This window comes from Myotis davidii, unplaced genomic scaffold, assembly GCF_000327345.1.
Source record: "Myotis davidii unplaced genomic scaffold, ASM32734v1 scaffold251, whole genome shotgun sequence".
Taxonomy (NCBI): domain Eukaryota; kingdom Metazoa; phylum Chordata; class Mammalia; order Chiroptera; family Vespertilionidae; genus Myotis; species Myotis davidii.
Window position 1 is genome coordinate 304,265 of NW_006282378.1, and position 877 is coordinate 305,141.

Here is an 877-nt window from a genome sequence, read left to right on the forward strand (position 1 = left end):
GAGGCAACGGGCTAGGTGTCCGTATCTGAAGTTCCCTGCCCCACTCAGCTGTTGAATGTCTTCGCTGAACCTTTGCGAGGGTCCAGAAGGAACCATGGCTGGGGGACTGCAGAAACCGCGTGCTACAGTGAAGAGACCCCTGCCAACTGTGTGGTCCTTTCCTGTAGAATGGGGTTAATTCTAGCCGCTTCTTAGGTTGCCATGGAGATTAAGCAAGATAATGCAAGTGACCAGCCTGGACCTTAGTAGGGCCACACCCCACGTTTAGGCTATTGGAAGCATTTGCCATTTCCCTTGCTGATCAGCCTTTTCTGGGCTTTCTCCAGGGTGAGGCATTCCCTACGGGGAGTCCCGCAATTCCTCCCCCAGCTCCCCCACTGCTTCCCACCCCCAGGTCTGGGAGGTGCCAACTCCCACCTGGGCAGGCCCAGACAGGTGCCCAGGCACCAGCAGATGGGCTGAGCTGGAGGGGAAAGGAGGCTTGAGGAGGGGGGTTGAGGGGGCAGGGGATCAGGTGGCATCTCGGTTCTTGCATCATCATTGCCATGGTGCTGATTAAAAACCAATCTCCACCTAATGAGCCCCCAGCAACAACAATTCTACCTCCCCCACCCTCCTGCCCTCTAGCCCATCCAAGAAACTGGGAGACCGAGAGTCTCAGGCGAGTGTGCCATGAGGGAGAGGAGGGATACAGACAAATGGAGGATGAAAGGAAGCAGATGAAATGAGGGGAGAGACATAAGAGACGGAGACTGAGGGGGGGGGGGAGAGAAGGGCAAATAGTCTTTGGTAGCAGACATGGAGAAGACTTGTCACGGGGAGATGGAGACATGGGGGCAACAGAGATAAAAAAAAAAAAAAAGAGGGGAAGGGAGCA